Genomic DNA, 18491 nt, shown 5'->3' with positions numbered 1-18491 from the left:
AGCGGGTCGTGCCATGGTTCTCTGGGCGTGTGCTGGGCGCCTGTGCTGCCCACGCGGTCGCCGGCTTGTCGCCCGCACAAACCTCCTGCTCTGTCTGTGTCCACAGGCTTTGCCTTCCCCCTCTTGCTCTCAGCGACGTTGTCTCCTGACTGCAAACACTCACACACTCATGTCACAACCGCAGTATTGCTACGGTGAGACGTTGCCACACTACGGGAAATGACCGCGGACGAGCGGTCCCCCCACTCTGACGTCACCACCCCGACACGTCCCGCACCCAGCCGGCGCTTACGCGCAGCGGTGACCCTAACACGGCGCTGCTCAGAAGCGACCGACGGCGTTTCGCTCACCGCTGCGCAGCCTTCGCGATCCTCATCTTCACAGGGTGCAGGATCCTCTCAGCTGCGCCTCCGTCTGTCCGTCCTCCTCCCCTTCTCGTGAGCGTTTGGGGTGCCCGCCTCGACCAGCCCTTTGTCCAGCTGTCTTCCCGCGCCTTGCGTCATGGCCCAGCGTGAAGCCCCAAAGTGGATTTCTGGGGCCCGGGTGATGTGTGTGCTGCGTTATCCCGTGGCTTCCCAGGGGCTCGTCCCACGGCGCCCGCATCCTCGGGGCGCCTGCCTCCTCGGGGCACCCGCATTCTCGGGGCGCCTGCATCCTCGGGGCGCCCACCTCCCTGCTCAGCCTCCCACACGCCAGCGTCCGTCTCCAAGCCCGGGGGACTCCTTGCGTGTGAAGTGGGGCTTCTTTCTCAGGGGTGCCTTTGTTTTGTCGCCGAGGGTGGGGATGCTCGGTGTGGGGGGGGGGTCACAAAGACACGTGAGGCCGGGCCCCCGCACCCACCCCCCGGGCCCGCGGGCTGTGACCGCGTGCGTGGGCCGGCCGAGGGGAGCCTGGCCCCATGCGCCTGAGCAGGGACCGTCCCCAGCAGGCCCGCCGGGGGGACATCCCCACGGCCGCGGCATCTGGACAGGGATTTGGCTCTGGTCTTGCCGAGATTGCAGGGGGCGACCGGCCGTGCCCGAACTTGTCCTCCCCACCCTGCCGTGTGTCCTGACAGCTGTCGACAGAGGCGTCCGTGGGCCAGCTGTCCAAAGAGACCCGCCCTGGAACAGGCCGGCCCTGGCCTCCGGGCGGCGAGTTCCCTGGGCGGGAGCCAGTGGCGCCCGCCCCGGCTGCCAGGGTCCTGTGCTCCCGGGGTCACGTGGCGGTGGGCAGCTGCAGCTGTGAGGAAGCGCAGATATAACTCTTGCTTTTAGAAGGAAAAAAACGTGACTGGAGGATTGGTTTCGGCTTTGCAGCATGACCCCTCCGGAAGACCGGGCAGGACACGGAGTTGGACCAGATGTAGCGGCCACCTCCTGGGGCAGAGGGGAAGGCGGGCCCGGGCGGGTGGACACGCAGGTTCTGGGGACCGTTCATTGTGTGTATCGGGGTGGGATGGTCGCTGTGGCCTGCAGGAGAGGAGGCAGCTGGGGATCCCCCTCTCCCCCTGCCCGACAGAGGGGGCTGTCGCCTGCCTGGGGCTGCTGAGCGGGACCCGGGAGTCTCCGCTGGCATCGCGTGAGGGCCCGGCCCGTGGGCGGGGCGTGGGAGGTCAGGCGGCCGTGCCCTGGGTCTGAGCGCAGCTCCTTTTCCTGGTCTTTGACGAGGAAGCCAGGAACGAAGAAGCGCAGTGTTGAGACGTAGCTCAGACCCAGACTCCGCACCTACTTATCTTTCCCGTTCCGCCCTCCCTCAGTCAGGGCCCTGTCTGAGTCACACCGGGTTTTTCCGTGTCCTGTGATCTTCCTCGGAGGAGAGCGAGCTGATTATCTAATCAGAGGAAGCAGCCAGCACAGCCCGTGGTGTGTGCAGCTTCGTGCCTGTGGGGGGCGGGAAGGTCTGGGATGAGCCGGGCGCCGGCGCCTCAGCCGCTGCAGGGCGGCCCTGTCGGAGGCAGCCTCGGGCACGGGGCCGGGGAGCTCTGGAGCCTCAGGCCCTGCAGATGTCCTGGGAGAATTCGAGCAGTGTCTGCGTGGAGAGAGCAGGGGCGGAACCCGCGAGGCCCGAGGAGGGGACGAGCAGTCTGGAAGGACACTTAGATTTCTTCCTGATTAAATAATGCCTAGGAGGAGGAGCCGGGGGCCTAGGCATTCCGCCCTCAGTGGTGTGTGCAGGTCCGTGTGTCCCGTGGGGCTCCTCGGAGCCTTCGTGTTGATGTTTATCTCCCGACAACAGGCGTTTCCAAGGAGTCGATGGCCCGAAACCACGGAGCAGCCCCGTGCTCACCCTCTGCTCCGGCGTGAGCAGCCCACTTGCAGACTCTTGGTCCCCCGAGTTGAAGGTCAGCCGCAGTCTGTCCACTCGGAAGGGGTCGTTCACACGGCCTCGTTGAACAATAAGCACATGGCGCAGCTCAGTGAGAAATGCAGACGCGAGGTGACCTGTGAGAAGTTGGCCGAGGGGTCGGGGATTGGAGACGTAGCAGAAATGCAGCACGGCGGCCTCTGGCGGCGAGGTTCCAAGCGGTGTCGCACCCGTTGGGTCACCATGGCCCACTGGCTGAGAACCCCACCTTTTCACGTACGACATACACAGAAACACTTCAGCTAGAGTTTCAGCTTTGTGGTCTTTCCGGAATAACTTTCTGGAACACACGAGTGGATTGGGGCGGCACCGTCAGGGCGTGAGGCTCTCGGCCTCGGGCCTGTGCTTTGCCTTAAAGCAAGTTAACGTCGAAGAATAACTGTACGGAAAGTGAAAGGCGGGCGTGTCAGAGCTGCTCGCGAAGAGAGATTTATTGGCGGGGGGAGGGAGGCGAGCAGGTTCCCCCCGCAGCTGGGAAGTCAGCCCAGGTTCCCATCCTGACGGCCCGCGCTGCTGGGGACAGACAGGGCGGCCGGGCGCGCACAGGGCGGCCGGCCTCTGGTTTTCTTTGTAAGGTGCCGGGTGAGCGTCTGGGCACAGCCTCGTGCAGATGAGTTTTGCGATCGTCTCGACGGTTGGTCACGGTGTACCCTGCCATCGGAATATTTCCATGATTTGCTGAGCGGGGAGAAAACATTTTCCTGAGCGCACCTGAGGAACGTGACCGTCTCAGACCTGACAGAGCTACCTGACGTAGCCTGCACACACAGTCCTGATATTAACGTGATAGAATTTTCTAGAGTGAGCTTCCACAGCGGGATTTAATCCCCTTCCCCCCGGGGGCGATCCTTGGCTTCTTCCCTTCGGTCACCTGTTGCGTGCGGCGGGTCCTGAAGCCGACGTGCACTCGCCCCTGCATGGGGGCCGCTGACGGGCCATCCGCGGGGCGGCCCCGGTCCCTCTTCACGTGGAGAGCTGCGCTCAGGGCCTGCGAAGCGTCCGCAGAGGCCGGCTGCAGACGGGCTCGCACCGACGCGCCGCACGGCAGAGGCGCGGAGGCCGCGGCGGGTTCTTCCCACGAGAGGCCGCTGTTCCCTTCGCGCTGCGAATTCAGCCGCAGCTCGAAAAGTGCGTCCTGCTCCTCGGGGTCAAGGCCTCCTGTCACTGCGATTGCAGAGAGCTGAAGCAGCACTCGGGCAGGAGTGGGGGTGTCGGCTGGGCGCCCCCCTGTGCTCCCCCACACCCAGCGCTAGCGCCACAAGCCGGCAATGCCGCGTTGCTGTGCAGCTCTGCTCAGAGCGCCCTCCCCTCCTCCCACCGCTCGGCCGTCTCCGAGGTCAGAGGTCAGCAGCAGGGGTTCGGGAGTCAGTCTGACCTGGGTCCAGATTTCTGCCGCCCCACCCGGACCCCCTGTGTGACGGAGCCTCTCCCCACTAAGCCTCTGGCCCTACGTTTGGAGAAAGGAGGCGGGGGTGACAGTGGGGCCCGCCTCCGCAGCCGTCGGGGACAGCGGTGAGCATACGAGACGTGCCCGCTTTATTAGGGTTCCATTCGATCCCAACTGTGGTCGCCCCGCTGACCTGAAGCCCCTGCAGTGGCTCCTCTGACTGGACCGCAGAGGACACGAGGCCGTGCGACTTTTGTGGAGGCCCCAACAGAGGGTTGTCGTGAGACATTTCTAGAAAGCTTTGTCGAAAGCCCTGCGCTCGACGTGCCTTGGACTCTCGTGGTGCTGCCGTGCAGGCATGGGGGCTGGGCTGCCTGGTGGAGGTGGTGTGGCCGGTCACTGGGCAGAGAGCTCCAGGCCCCGGGCGCCTTGGTAAGGCAGAGGGAGTGTCAGTCTCTCTAAACTAGTGTGTCTAGAGGAAATGTTTATTTTTCTGTTACAAAATAAGTCTTAGGGGCATTTTGGGTGTAGTTCTGCCTCTACTTCCAGAAGATTCTAACTCGTCCATTATTCCATCATTGACTATCACGCTTTCAAAGCCTCTTATGCTTGTATGAGTCTTCTATTAAAGCCGTTACTTTAATGACTTTTTGTGTGAGACACCATTCTTCTAAAATTGGAAGGAAATAAGGAAGAATGAGGAAAACGAGAACCTTTGGTTTTTACTGACTCGGTCGCTGGAAGACAGCTGAGAAAGGTTTAGATGTAGCTGTTATGTCTGAAACATCAGAAAAGACGCCGGCCCTCCGTACCATGGAGCGGTGCTTTGGGCGCTTGTGTAGACGTGCACGAAGGCTTCCGGAAGCTTCCGGAGACAGATTGCCGGGCCCCGCGCCCCAGGATTCCGATTCGGGGGTGGGGTGGGGCCGGAGAGCCCGCATTTCTAGCACCCGCGCCACGTCCTGTGTGGATCCTGCTGGCCCAGAGGCCAGTGCCAAGGCACCCCGCCCGGGAGGCTGCGTGACTGTGGCCGCTGCGGACAGGTCATGTGTCAGATGTCACTAGCCGACGGCTGTGGGGCGTGCTCGGGCGTCACGGGGTGGATGAAGATGGAATCGATTAGAAATACTTGGCTCTTCCATTCGGTCGTGGACCGGCTTCTCTCATTATTTACTGTGGAATGCCTTTACAGCAAAGTAGTGGCTTTTTAATTTCTAGCTCAGGTTAATTTATGGAATGTCTGAGGCAACAGAATTCAGTAAATCAAACCGGACGACCAAGCTGGTGGGCAAGCAGAACAATGTCTTTTTGATTGGAAGATGATCTATGGATGGAAAAGGTGAAAATAAGCATTGATCAGACCTAGGAGGAGTGAGGAGATTGCGAGGGGAGCCCCTTGCCACCCTGGAAGCAGAGTGGGTTTGTGGGTTAATTTATCCATTCACCCTATCTTTATCCATCTTCCCACCCACCCACACATCAGCCCACCCGTCCATCCGTCCGTCCGTCCGTCCATCCACCCATCATAACATTAGTTGTTTTCCGTGGCAGTTCTCCACCCTGGGGACGCAGCAGAAAAGAAAGAGCGTAAAACTCTGCACGTTTGTGCTGTGGCGTGCAGGGCCCTCCGAGGTCCTGGGCTTCTCGCAGACAGGTCGTCCCCCACCCCTCCCCCCTCATGCTCTGGAGACTCTCCGGCAAATAGGGCACAGCAAACTCAACTTGAAAAAAGGCACCAGTTTTCAGGGTAGAAGAAATGGGGTTCTGTATGCTCCAAACTTCTGAGCTTAACTTCAACTGCAGTTAAAAGTCTAGAAAGACTTTTTTTTTTAAAGGGGTGTTTCGTGGAAAGAACCCCAGCATCTGTGACTGTTGGCAGTGCGAAGAGCCAGCCACGGCAGGCACCTCTCGTCCGTGGACAAGGCGGGAACCCCCTCCACGGGCAAAACCCCAACTGGGAGCGAGTTCGGGCGCCACTCAGAAAACTGGGCTCCGAAAATCTACATCAGCGGCGTTCTTAAAATTCTTTGTTTTTGATGCACTCTGATCCCCATTTGACAAGTTAAAGAAAACATGTTTGTGGTGAATATTACAGACAAATGCCTGTTCCTGAGATCTAAAAAGCCCCAACATATTGATTACAAAATCTTGAAGATTTCTATAGGTCAACTGACCAAAAAAAAAAAAAAAAAAAACCTGAGGTGCCATTGTTTGAATAAATAAGCAAAGATGAAGCCGGTGGGGACAGTGACATTGGAACATCCATCCGTGCGGCCGTCGCATGCGCGCGGGGTGGGCTGTTCAGAGGACGCCGTGTGCAGGGCGGGGCAGTGGCCTCCAGGCCTCCAGAGCCGCGGTGGCAGGAGTCGAAATCGTTCCTCCTTTCAGAAGGCGGTTTGGAAACGGGACCGGATGAAAGGTCTGTACACTTTGACCCAGAAATTATGCTTTTGGGAATCGAAGCTGAAGAAGTATTTTTGCAATGATTGACGGGTCGATTTGAATTTCTACCCTGTCTTGCTCCAGAAAGGATATGAAGCCGCCTACAGGGACGGGCAGGTGTTCAAAGGCATGATGCCGTCTAGGAGAGGGACCCTTCTGTCACAGAGTGTCTCTAGGACGAAACGCTTGGGGTTTGGGGCACTGTGTTTTGTTTTTTTGAACTCATCTTTTATAACGCTTATTTAATTGGGAGAGAAACACAGAATGATGCTAAATGGGAATCATTATTAAAGGGGGTAGGCATACCTCACTTTAAAATAGACCCGGACCGGGCACAAGACCAGGCAACCAGCCTTCCAGAGGGCACAGTGAAGGGTCTGAGGTGAGCTCCCTGATTGACAGACGCGCTAATAGCTCATCCCCCTGGGAGCAGCCCACTCTACCCTCTGTGGCCAGGCCCTGGCTTTTGTGTTTACCAGGGGACACTGCCCAGGCCATCTGGTGGCCCTCCAGCCTCTGTCCATCACAGGCGTTGGTTCTGCCCTCCCAGCCCGAGGACCTCCCCTGGCCCCCTGTGACCCCCTGTCTCCGACACGCTTCCTGGTTGCTTCACTCAGCCTCGAGGAGCTGCCCTATAAGCAAGTTACCTGGTCACGTGTCTGTGGGATGACGACGTGGATTGCACCATGAGAGAAGAATGCCTTACTGGGGGCCGGGGCGGGGCACGCATGCGAATGCAGGGGACCCCAGGCCCTGCCGAAATCTCAGGGATTCGAGCGCGCTGATGCTGGAGAGGAACGGACGTACAGAAGGTACCAGCATCTGTCAGCGAGTGTGGGAGCCAGGCCCTAGGGGAGGAAGAGTATGCTCAGCAGTCAGCTGACCTGGCTCCGGGTCCCTCACGGCCACTTACTAGCTCACTGGCCTTGGGCAAGTCACTCGACCTCTCAAAGCCAGTATCCTCTTCTGTGAAGAGGAAGTAGTATCCTCTTTGCTTTTTAAGGAAAAGGGGTGCAGATTCGCTGGGCGTTTCTGTAGGTCGGCGCCAGCTGTGTTGGCAGAGTCGGTGGCAAAGGGGAAACCCCCCCAAGGACCTAAAGGCAGCCGGTCTGAGCCAACCGCAGACTCGGGTGTAGAGGGAGTTAAAAAACCATGTTTTGCTCAGAGCATAAACAGCGTTGTTGAAAAGCCAGCCCAAATCCAAGTTTAAACATGAAACATAGCCTTTCTTATTTAAAGCAATGCATGTCAATTTTAGAAAATACAGATAACCAGAAGAAAACTCCTGCGGTTGGAGAGAGACGATCATAATCAGTGTTCTTAGCCGCTTATTCCAATCCGGACTGCGATGAGCGATAAAGGCGGTGGACGGATTTTGCCGGTAACCGTGCCTGCGGTGTGATGGGGCCCCTCCCCTCACCCCGTCTTCCGTGGCATGCGCTGTGACAGGAGCGCCGGCCGACGCTTCTCTCCCGGTGACGTGTTCATTGCGGTGGTATTTCCTGGACAGCTGAGGTTGCTTAGCTGTGTGCCTGCAACGGCGAGATGCAGGAAACAGATTTCCCAGTCGGGTGTTTTAATACGTGATGGGTGGAAAAAGGGGGCAGAGGTGACCGATGACATGACGGGGGGCGGGGGGGCAGTTTCCGCGGATGCGTCGCTGTCCCGACGCGGGGGGCGGAGTTGGAGGTCACCCTCCGCGGTCCTCGTGCGGGCTTCCTGGAGACGAGGGGATCTCAGGAGGGTGGCACATGTGAAGTGACATGAGCTAGACATGGCAAGGCAGCGGTCCCCGCTGGCCAGCGCCAGAAGCGACATGCGCAGGTCCCGTCCCGCAGGGCTTTTTTGAAGACCTCCCCTTCCCGTCCCCTGCGAGGGTGCGGGATGGCGAGTTCATCCGAAAAGTCTCCGCCGTGGGTCTCCGCTCTGTCTGCGATCAGGCGAGTGGGCTCCGGAAAATTAGAATAAACACATCGACGTGTTCCGTTGGCATCTCTGAGCTGCTTTTCACGGCTCCGTCTGGGCCAAGTTCAAGCACTTACGGGGAGTAGGCAGTGCGTTTTCAGTCCCAACGGGCCCCTTTGTCGCTGCGATTTGCATTCGTGTGGGAAGCTCAGAGAACTTGGAAAGAAAACGACTTGCGGAATGAATCCTATAATTTCAAACAAAGCTCGTTCACGGATAAGGATTATTAATTACTACACCCAGAGTGACCCCCGGGTTTTTTTGCTTTTTGTTTGTTGGAGTTGTGTCTTCACAGAAAGCTTTGTTGTTCCACTCAAGGTCAGCTTAGATCTGAAAGCAGACATAAGCTTTGAGAATGCATTCACGCCGGAATCGAGATCGTGGAATTAATTCCCCGCGCAGAAGCCCGTGGAGTCCCGGGTTAGCCTTGCTGCCGCGGGGAGGCCTCGCTTTGCCTTGCGCGGGGGCGTGTGCATTTTTCAGGTGTGTGGGGATCAGTGGAGTGGGCGGAAACCACACTAGGTGTGAAACCGGAAGGAAGTGATGCCTGGCATTTGTCCTAGGTGGTGTCAATGCTGGTGACGTCCAGTTCCAGAGCAGCTCGGGCTCCCGGCCTTCGTCACACGGGGGTCTCACGTCTCCGCTGCCGCCTTCCCTTTCTTACGCGGGTGTCGTAACCCCACCCCCGATGTCCAGGGCGAAGAGGACAGAGATAACTGTCACCCAGTAGCCGCCGTGTGTCTCAGGCGGCCGTGGGAGAACGCAGCCCCAGGCAGAGGGCAGTGAGGAAGCAGGCCGCCCTACTTGGTGGGGGCTTCTCTGTGGTACCCCGTTTTAACACGTTTCAGAAGTTAGGTTTATTCATGCTTGCACGTGTTCATGAGGCTTATCCGAGCTCTGCTAGGGCCTGGTGTCTGGGGGGCCTATCTAGTAGAGAGGCCCCACGGGGCCGGGCACGTTGGCCCTGGGGCCCCTCGGTCAGTGTAGGTCGTCGCCTTTGCAGATCTTGCCTGGCAGCGAGTGGGTGAACGGAAGGTGTGTTGCACACGTGGCTTACCCAGAATGGCCACACAGTGCCACACGCTCTGTCACAGGTGTGGCCGCCTCTGGCCAGGCCGGGCCGTGCTCAGCCCCTGCCTCAGTGTGATGACTGAAGCCTGGGAGTGCGGGAGGGTCTGGGGGCGGGCGGGCCCCGCAGCCCCCTGCCCCGGCTGGCCCTCCCCAGGCGTCGAGGTCCTCGCGCTTGGACTCCCGAGCCCCTAGAGCAGTCCTCGGAGGAACAGCACGGTGCATTCTGATGCCTGTCACCTTTCCCGTGCCCAGAAGTGCCCGGCAACAGCCGTCTTCCGGAGCCCCTCCGAGGCCAGGCGCAGGGAGGGGCGTGGGGTCCGCACGCTGGTGCACGGCAGCCTCTCCGTGGCGACGTCTCAGATCGTGACGCCCGCACAGGGTCCGAATGCGCCCCTGAAGGGTGACGGCCGTTATGCTGAGCGCTTGCGAGGTGCCGGGCGCTGAGTTCTGGGGCGGGGCCCTTGGCCACCCTCCTGAGACGGGTCTCAGTAGTCGCAGGTGTACGGGTGTTCTGAGTGTCTGGGTTGGGGGCCTGCATTTCTTCGTGTCTCATGGAGGCCCGGCACTCTCCGTCACCCCAACCCGCAGCCACCCCCGACCTTGGACAGCTGGAGCCTCGGGCCGGTCAGCACCTGCCCCCTCTTGTGCAGCAGGCACAGATGGTCCAGGCCCAGGCCAGAGGGCCGGGCAGGGAGGGAGCAGCCCCACCGGGGACCCCTCCCTGGTGGGCTTTCCTGAGGCCCTGGACTACCACCCTCCCCCTCCTGAGGCCCTGGACTCCCCCTCTCCCCCCACCTGTGGGGCTGGCTCTCCCTGGGACATCACACCTGGGGACCCCCAGCCCCGCGCCATGCTTTCTGCCCAGGGAGGGGCTTTCTGAGGGGGCGGCCGGCCGGGATCGGCCAGCGGAGGATTTTCATGGCTGGGGAAGAAATGAGTCACTCTCTTCTGGGCGACCTCCCCTAACCGCTGGAGCCCTCAGAGACTCAGAGACGGACTCGCGGGGGCGGGGGCGGGGGTGGGGGTGGGGGACGCCGTGTGGTGGTGTAAACAGGGACGTCCTGGGCGGGGGCGGGGTGCAGCAAGTCAGCTGACCTCCGCCGTTGTCCGTAACGCGGCCCAGGCACTGCTGCTCCCTCCCAGAGTTAATTTCGAATCGGCCACGCGGATCCACGAAGCAGGTCCCTGCTGAGGGCTGGGGTTCAGAGGTGGAGTCGGGTCCTGTGTCAAGGACCCTGCTCTGCGGGGGGATGTGGTCGCGTAAATGGCAGGTGTCAGAGGAGCGGGGTGGGTGATGGGTACTGCTGAGGTGTGCACAGGTGTGCACAGGTATGTGTGTTTGGGGGAACTCCTGAGCCCAGGCCCCTGGGATGAGTAGGGTCCAGCGGATCCTGCAGTCAGTCCCCAGCAGGAGCTAGCGGTGAGGCTTTTTTTTTCCCTTTTTAATTAAATGGGAGATAGTTTAGGGTTTTCGTAGGGTAGCCCAAGCGGACAAGCAATGTGACTGGTGGCACAGGGTCCGTTTGCCGGCTCCGAGCAGGACAGACGGAGGCCGTTGGGAGGCCCCAGTGAAGCCGCCCTTTCTGAGGTGACACGGTGCTGTGACGTGTTCAGGGAAGGCGGCGAGCACGGACACCTGGGACGGGACAGTGGGGGCCATGAGGGCCTGCGGGTTGCCGGCACCCCACCCGTCGTGTGTGGGAGCATGTGCAGTGGGGCTCGGGGAGCTGGGCCGGGCGCTCCCACACCCGGGCACTCAGGGGCGGGGGCCAGGTCCCCAGCGGACGCCGACGCTGCTGGCCCGCGGACACTGAGTGGCACTGGTCCCGTGGGCCAGAGTTTAGGGCGAGTCCAGGCGGGTCTTAGGGTCACAGAGGCAGGCAGGGTAGTGGCTGGAGTGGACAGCGAGGCAGCCATTGGCCTTTGCTGGGTGGAGAAGGATCCGAAGGCTCGGGAGAGCCCGTGTTGGAATGAGCTTCCTGGCAGCCGCAGCGGAAGTTCTGGAAAGGAAGGTGTCCTGCATCCGCGTAAGAAACGTCCAGACCTGTAAAGAATTTCCGTAAGGTTTGTTTGAGCCAAACTGACGGCGGTGCTGGGGAGCAAGATCTCGAATGCTCCGGAGAGTCAGTTTTGCGGTTTCTCTCGGGAACCTGAAGTGAGGAGGGAACACAGGGCCGATGAGGCGCGCGTGGGAGGCGAGGGGACTGGACTGCGGGACACTTAACGAGACACGGGGCTCCTGGGGCGCCCTGGCTTCTGAGGGGTCTGCAGAGAGGCGTTTCGAGCGCGTGCGAACCTCGGCGCACAGACCCGGGCAGGGCTGCTTACGCAGATGGACCTTTTGCTAGAGAAGTTGTGTGTCTGGGGCGTGACTGCCGCCCTGACCTGTCCAGGTGGGAGCTCACGACCACATCGCCCTGTCAGGCGACTGTCCGTCAAACCCCTTTTCCGTGCACACCAGCATGGGAGGTTGAGAATGGTCGGTCGCAGGGCGGGCCAAGGTCTTGGGTGAGTCAAGGGCATGGCCATGGGAGGAGGGGCAGGGGAAGACCACGCGAGTGGACTGGGCGGTGGCCTGGCTCCGCGTGGACGCCGAAGGGCCCTGGTCGCCTCCTCTGGGTGGAGGGGCTGTGAGGGAGGCGTGGCAGGGCACGGGGGCCCAGGGGGTGGCACGCGAACCCTGGCTCTGTGTGCGCTCACTGCCAGGCCAGCTCACACTGCCTCCCTGGCTCGTGGGACTTCGCAGACGAGAGCTCCCCAGGCCGCGACAGCGGTGCCCAGAGCTGGCCGGGCGGGGCGTCGCTCACCCTTTTCAGATTCGGCAGGTTTCGCGTTGGTGTGTAACAGGCAGAGTGTCTGCCTCGGCGGCCCTCCTGGGGACGGAGGTGACGTTGCAGGGGAGCAGAGACCTCGAGGCCTGGAAATGCTTTGGCCACAGCAAATTTATTTGTCACCCCTCCGCTTCCTTCATGGACGATTCTGCTGGCGGAGATTTTTTTAAAGGAGGCAAAACAGCACAACATCGTGACCAGGGGAAGAAGCCCAGTGGCTGCCCGAGCGCTGCCTCCCCAGGGACCCGGGGTCTCGCTGCTCCTGGCACGCTGGTTGGCGATGGCCGGTGTGCGGCCAGCAGGCAAGACACAGATGTTTTGTTCCATTTTATTGTGTCAGAGCTGATCCCCGTGACCCACTTCCCTCCCCAGAGCTCTGGTGCAGATTGTCACTACCAAGGGAAGGGGGGGGGTGGCTGCTGCCACCAGCCGCCGCCCGTGCTGTGTTCCTCCTCCAGCCTGGGGAACACTGAGCGGGTGACACAGTGGCTCATCAAGGCAGGAGGTCGTCACGTGTCTCTCTCTGCTGGTGGGCGCTGGCGGTGGGGATTTGGCCTTCGAACAGGCGTCTTACTCATGGTGCTTTCAGTGTTTAAGGAAAGAATGTATCAGACCTTCAGATAAAAGGTTTTCAGACATCTCTGTAGCCAAACCCCAAACAGGATACAGAAAGTGATAACTGATAAAACAGGCTTTTCTCGATGGCGATTTCTGTAATAGCACCGATCAGAATTCCTCGGGCGTTATTTGTGGCCTCGATTCTTACTTCCATATCAATCCTGGCTTTGACAACTCTTTGGGGTCAGTGGCTCTGAAGACAAGCTGGGTAAACACCAGATGTTGTCACACGGATTTTGGTGGCTGACTGACATGGTGCTCTGGGAGGCTGCTGCTGTGGCCTTAGGAAGACCGTCGTGCAGAGGCGGCCATTAGAGGGGTCCTTCCCGGTGCCCCCTGCGCAGGAAAACGTCACTGGGTCGGCCCGGCCCCGGGTGCTCTTGGAGAGCGGGAAGACGCAGCAGTTGGTAGGAATTCCTCGGGGTTTCTCCACACGAATCCCAGGGCTGCGTTGCAGCTGTCTGGGGACAGGTGCAGTGTGTGCTGCCCCCCAGCCCCCTGATCCCTCAGCTGGACCTCGGCAGGAGCCGGAGGCGGGATGGGAGGACGGGGGGAGTGACCGTCGGTGGCCGCCACGGCCCTTTCACACCGTCCGGCATGTTCGTACGTGTTTCTGTAAAGTGACGGGTAGTAGATTTCGTTTTTCATTTCATCTTCAGTCATCGTTGCTTGACACTTACCAAGAAAGACTATCAAGAGTTCCTGACATTTTCATTTGTTTCGGAGTGAGGATCTCTTCACATTTGACACTCGCTGGCTGGCATATCTTGCAAATCAAGACTTCTCCTCATTTGGCCTACTGGAGCGGATGTGAAGTTTCCGTTTGGGTTTAGATGCTTCCTGTTGGCTCACTGTGGAGAAGGAACACTGGGCTGGAACCCCCTCCCCCCCAGGTCCCCACTGTGCCCTCAGGCAGGTGGTGTCCTTTGGAGTCAGTCTGCATCTGCAAAATGGGTCGGGTGAAGGTCTCTCGCAGACCCAGCTTGCTGTGTTAGTGAGCTGGTCCCATTTGCAGAGGACAGGGCGATGCCACCCTGACCTCGTGCAGGAATGACATGGGAGGGGAGAGTGTGAGACGCAGCTCCAGGCCTGGGTCCACCGGCCTGTCCAGTCCCAGTCACAGGACCCTGCTGCGGCTCCTGGCGGCACTGGTGGAGGGCCACCAGCGAGCTTAGCTGAGGTCACACCTGCTCCCCTGTTCCGCAAAGCCTCACGCTCAGGATGTTTCATGCTTAAAAATAACGTGCTGCTTCAGAGTTTAAATAATTAATGTTGGCGAAACTTAGTTTTTTTTTTCTTTCCAGCATCTTAATCATTTCCATGATGCTTACTTACATAAACTAAATGTCATTGCCGACATGTCTGTCACAGAACGAGGACCAGTAGTGGCCTCGTTTATAACTGTTGCTGTTCTTCCTCTTTTGGGAAGGATTATTGGAAATAATTGCATCTCTTTTTTATAGGGTGACCTTCTGGAGTTTATTAAGATATGCAGAGGCAGGAATTCAAGGAACGGTTGAGTTAATGCTAGAAGGGAAAGCTGCGAAGACAGCCCTCGCCCCTTTCCCACGTGTGCCTCGCCTGTCCCTGTGGAGCGGCGCCTTTCCCACTGGTGGCACTTTGTCCCCCAGGAGACATCTAGCAGTATCCGCACACCGTTTTTGGTGGTCGTGACTGGGGGAGGAGGGGTGCCGCCCCCCAGTGATGCCTAGGACAGCCCCCAGCAACGGGTGATCCAGCGTGGAAAGTCCACGGCCCAGGGTGAGACACCCTGCCCTGGAAGAAGGCCAAATACCACCTCCCTTTCTGAAGGATTTTTTTTTTTTGAGTATTTTGGCAAGAAATAATAATTTCCTGCCTTCCTCTTACCTGCCTCTTTTTTATATAACTTTTTTCCACGTGTTGGTTATCTGCGACATTTGTCATACTCTGACCACTGCCACCTTCAGCCCCAGCTCCCCGTCCCTGAGCAGAATGCTCAGGGCCTGGTCAGCCTCTCCCCAGCGTCAGGCCACCGTTTACCTGCGGGATAGCAGAAGACTGTACAAGCAGGTGTGCCTCTGCCGAAATTTTGGCGGACCTCTGACTGGCGGGGCGACGTTCCTGATGCGGGCCTTGGAAGAGATCCGCGGGTGGAGGGCCGGCGCCTGCACAGGTGTGCTCGCCACCTGTCATTTGCGGGTGGAGGGTGCGCTGGCCCCTTGTCAGCATCCCGCAATGGCCGTCTGACCTCTAGGGATGCCCGGGAAGACAGCCCAGTGGTAACCTTTGTTGGGGGGACACTGAGCGGGACCCGGCATACCGCTGGCGGTGGGCCCGCCACCGCCGGTCTGCCCCCCAGAGGCACCCAGCTCCCCCGGCCTTGTCCTGGACTGCCTGCGTCTCAGGCCCCTGGATGCCTGTGGATGACAGCGGGCTGAAGAAATCCTCCTTGATGAGGGCAAACCCGGCTGGGTTTTGGTAAACAACCACTGACCTGTTGTCATCGTCCTGCGTTAGCGCCTGCGCACAGAGCCTTCCCCCCCACCCCTCCGTTAGCGCGTGCGCACACAGGGTCCCGCAGCGCCTCCTGTTAGAACCGAAGCACGTGGAGCCCGGAGCCCCCGTGTGACGTCTGTGCGCGTGCACGCACACAGCCCCGTGGTTCCATTGGCAGCGACCACGTCCTTGCTGCCTTTGAGCAAAAGCCGGCGGGTGTGGGTGCTCAGAGGGTCCCCCGGGCTCTGTCCTCCTGCTGGACCAGAAAGCCCTCACCCAGAGACGCATGCTCATCCTCCTGTGACTCCAAGGCGAGGGTCAAGTCTTGTTATCTCTTTGACTGTTCCACTTTTAACCTTCAGCTTACAAGATAAGGAAAAAGGGTCTGTAATGAGTGCAACCCAGGCGGGGTCAGCTGCTGAGCCATTGGGCTGCAGAAGCTGAGCTTCCTGGTGGGCGTGAGGTCAGAGGCCATTCCTCTCGTCCTGATCTGATACGAGTCTCATGCCGAAAGGTAGAACGTGAAGTCGTTACTGCAACGTTAATGTCTGTCTTTTGGCTTCTTGCAAGTATCTGTCAGTCAGCCTGCTGCCGGGAAGTAGCCCCTCAGTGCCCGTGACCTGGAGGACGGGTTCCCTGTTGGCCCCTGGGGCGGACTGCGGGGGTCCGGGGCAGTCAGCGGTTGGCTACTTTCTGTTGCCCACAGACGTGGCTCTGCTGAGACTGTGAGCATGATTACTGACTGGCAGGTTCTGTTGTCAGCTTGTGTGGCAGATGGCCCTGCTGACGACCAGTGGTTTCCTGACTTCCTTTAAATAAGACTTAGCGGCCCTGGTAACGCTTGCGAAATAATATTGTCGTGGAGGATGTTTAATGTATAGGCAGCTAGAAATGGCACGCGATGGGGAGGTCGGGGCAGGGTGGTCAGAGGCTCTCGGAAGCTTGGAACTGGGAGAGCGAGACCAGCGGGCAGGGTGGCGAATGCGGGCGCAGGCAGGGCTGTCCCCCTCTCCTGGACCCCCACTCAGGCCTTTGCTCTCAGAGTCCCTGCAATGCTGACGAGGCTTGGCCTGCTTTCTGCTTGGTTTGGATGTGGCAATGAGATCAACTACAGGCTTTTTTGTTGTTGTTGTTGTTTGTTTGTTTAAAGCCAAAATGGTGATATGCTCTATACGTTCTGGAAAAATTCAAGAAAGGTGGTCCAGAGGGGCTGGTTTAAAATGCAGCAGAAAATAAAGCATAGTGCCACCTGAACTTAATATAGTACGATTATTTAAAGGCAGGTCTGGGTTTGTAAAGGGGATTTAGATTTAGATCTCCGAGTGACAGGTTCTGTCTGAGCCTGTGATTCTGTGCATTGGAAGAGCCCATGTGTGCAGGGCAGTGGGGAGAGGGCAGGGGAGAGGCGAGGCTCCCAGGGTTTTCAGCCTAGACGGTCTGGGCCAGTGTGAAACCATTAGGATCGGTGCAGGAGATCAGTACTTCGGGTGGGAGGCACTGAAAGCTGGTGAACACACGGGGCCCTGGCAGGAAGCGTACCCCTCATTCAGAGTCTCCTAAGATCCAGTGTCATCTAAGGTGGATGGAATGGAATCTTCTACTCTGCAGGCTGCATCCTCCCGTGGCTAAGTGTAAAACCTGGGCTGGATTTTAGACACCCAGGCAATGTATGGAAGAAACAGTTCCACAGTGAGTTCTAAAGGAATGCCGTTTTATTTTTTTACCTTGGGCTCTATGAATGCCTCAGCTAACAAGATGTATTTATCTATTTTATGGGCCAGCTAATTTCATACTAAAATTCGTCTCATTTGAAAGTTGCCACGGTCTCAAATAGTGGGAATGGACCCTGGCTAAGTTCAGAACCCTGGGTTCTGGTCCCAGCCAACCCCCCCTAAACAACCCCCAGCCGACCCCTGAACCGACCCCTAGCCCACCCCTGGCCTCTCCCACCTCTCCCCTTGCTGAGGGTCAGTTTCTCTGCCTATAAGCTGGGTTGGCTTTTAAGTCCGTACAGTGGCAGCTGTAAAATTTTAGACGTTTGCAAAATCGTAGTGGTGCTCATCTTTTAGGGTGTTGGGCACACCATTGTCACCCATGCAATGGCCCCTTTACTGTCTTTTTATGTTAAGTCACGTGGCTGCAACCACATCATTTTTCATGAGTTTGTGAATTTTGGATGGATACCTTGCCTTCTCGCTGCTTAGCATTGCAATAGGCGCCCATCAGATACATAAGTGAACCAATAGGAAGGTGAATAAATGAAAACTTAGATGTTGAAATGTCAGTTACGATTGGTTAATGTCAAGTTCAATAATAGTCACACGTTTGTTTTTTCATTGCCAACAAAACAATGCTGACACTAAGACCAAAGAATTGACAGTTTGGCAGAGGAGTGGGTCCAGGCAGTGTGACACCCCCTCACCAGGCCCCGGGTTCAGCGCTCGGCGAGGCGCCGTGTGGCCTCGGGGGAAAGCATCCCCCCTCTCTGGGCCTCCCCAGCCCCGTAACTGGGTGGGCTCTAGAAACCTCATTCTGGCAAGATGGTTACTGCCTGGCTCTCCTAGAAGTCTGTGGTTCTTGGGTCTTATCAAAGAGGGTGTTGTGTTGAAACTCAAAAGGCAAGGCCCATCTGCCAGGGGGTCCCCACTTTGCAGTGAGGACCTCTCAGAGGCACTGTTCCCGAACCCTTGCATGACAGCAGCAAGTGGACAGAGCCTAAGACCCTCTCGGTGGCCGTCGTTGTCCACGTAGAGTAGTTAGGGTGATCTAATGCATTTTAAAGTGTTTTTCAAAAGACTATTTTTAAGGGTATTTTTTAGGTTCACAGCCTTACCAAGCAGAAGGTACAGGGGTCTCCCGCGTGCCCCCACCCCCACACATGTCCTGCACACCCCGCTCTCAGCATTCCCCACCAGAGTGGTGTGTTCATTACCACTGGGGGACCCACAGCGGCTCGTGGTTATCACCCCAGGTCCATAGTCCACTTGAGGGTCCACTGTTGGTGTGGCACATTCTGTGGCTTTGGACAAACGTATGGTGACCCGCGTTCATCATTACGGCATCACACAGAGTAGTTTTCCTAACCCTGAAAATCCTCTGTGCTCTAAAGCATCTTTTAAGAAATAAATTGAATCAGCCGGCAGCTTTTCTGATGTATCTCATTGTGAATGTTCCATTTCAGTCTGAGGCAAAATCCAGACTTTTTAGGCCACAACTTCCTCCATAAGGTACCTCAGGACTCGTTATACACTTTCAGTGCGGGGAACACAACAGGTGCCCACGATCGATCACCTGTTAAAGATGAGGGAGGGGAAAGCAGCCCTTGGGAACAGTCGTGGGGTCCCTGGCCCAGC

General features: G+C 58.4%; 1 protein-coding gene across 6 annotated transcripts in view; it reads left to right on the top strand.

The window, feature by feature from the left end:
* AGAP1 (ArfGAP with GTPase domain, ankyrin repeat and PH domain 1) overlaps positions 1-18491 on the top strand; it is a 415084-nt gene that overhangs the window by 87344 nt on the left and 309249 nt on the right. The gene's annotated exons all lie outside the window — the stretch shown is intronic.

This window comes from Rousettus aegyptiacus, unplaced genomic scaffold (assembly GCF_014176215.1).
Source record: "Rousettus aegyptiacus isolate mRouAeg1 unplaced genomic scaffold, mRouAeg1.p scaffold_m13_p_2, whole genome shotgun sequence".
Classification (NCBI taxonomy): Eukaryota; Metazoa; Chordata; class Mammalia; order Chiroptera; family Pteropodidae; genus Rousettus; species Rousettus aegyptiacus.
Note: the sequence above shows the minus strand (reverse complement) of the source record. Positions and strands in the feature narration are given on the sequence as shown.